Consider the following 932-nt stretch of genomic DNA (forward strand, 5'->3'; position numbering starts at 1 on the left):
GAGAAACAGCAGCTACTATCTCTTCAGCCTATTGATAACAATCCTAGGCCTAGACTCAGAACAGCTAGGTGCTATTTGCTTTCCCTGACTAGAAGATTTAAGTACAAGTTTGCACACTTACAAGAAAAAAAGAAGTGGTATCCCATTTGCTAACAGAAAAGAATACAACTATAAATGCTACCTTAAAATACCACACAAGATAGAAAATCCAGGGACTTTCTTAGCCAACTCTGTCAGGAAATTAAGCTTCCCGAGTAGAACAGCAGCACTCATCAACAGCAGAATCCTTCAAAGACCCAGAACAATAACAGGCACTTCTAACAGATAAAAATTGCATTGTATATCAGATAGACAGTATATTTATCTAGATTTCTAGAGGATTAGAGTTGATCATGACAGTTTTCATTAAAACAAGATTGCTAAAAACAAATTGCCATTTCAGAAGACAGATTTTCCTTTGTCTGTTCCTGTTCTGCAACCATATTACGTAGCTTTAGAGGCTTTAAATTGCCTTTTTTTGTTTTCACTTTAATTTGTGTTTTATATCCGTTCCTTGAAAGAGGTGAGGCAATGTGCTGGTTTCTCTCAGGGAGGGGTTGGGCAAGAAGAACCTGGTTTAGTGTTCTGTAAAAGTAGACACGGGATCCAGAATGAGAGCTGTAAGAAAGGAGCTGTTGGAGCAGAATGCTGCACAATATTGGAAGCAGATACTAGCTTTAAAAACAAAATTCAATCCACAAAATAAGTTTAATTTTAAACATTTAGGAGTCCACTGTTCCTCTAAATTGATCCACGCCAGAAATATGCAATGCCAAAGAAACGATGCCCTTTCCTTTCCACATCAGGGTGTTTCCATCTCCTTACCTTTGTGTGCTCACTCAGGCCAGTGTTGGCATCCTCCGCAGCCTGAACCAGCACTTCCTGAGGCCACA

Source organism: Poecile atricapillus, chromosome 4 (genome assembly GCF_030490865.1).
Source record: "Poecile atricapillus isolate bPoeAtr1 chromosome 4, bPoeAtr1.hap1, whole genome shotgun sequence".
NCBI lineage: Eukaryota > Metazoa > Chordata > Aves > Passeriformes > Paridae > Poecile > Poecile atricapillus.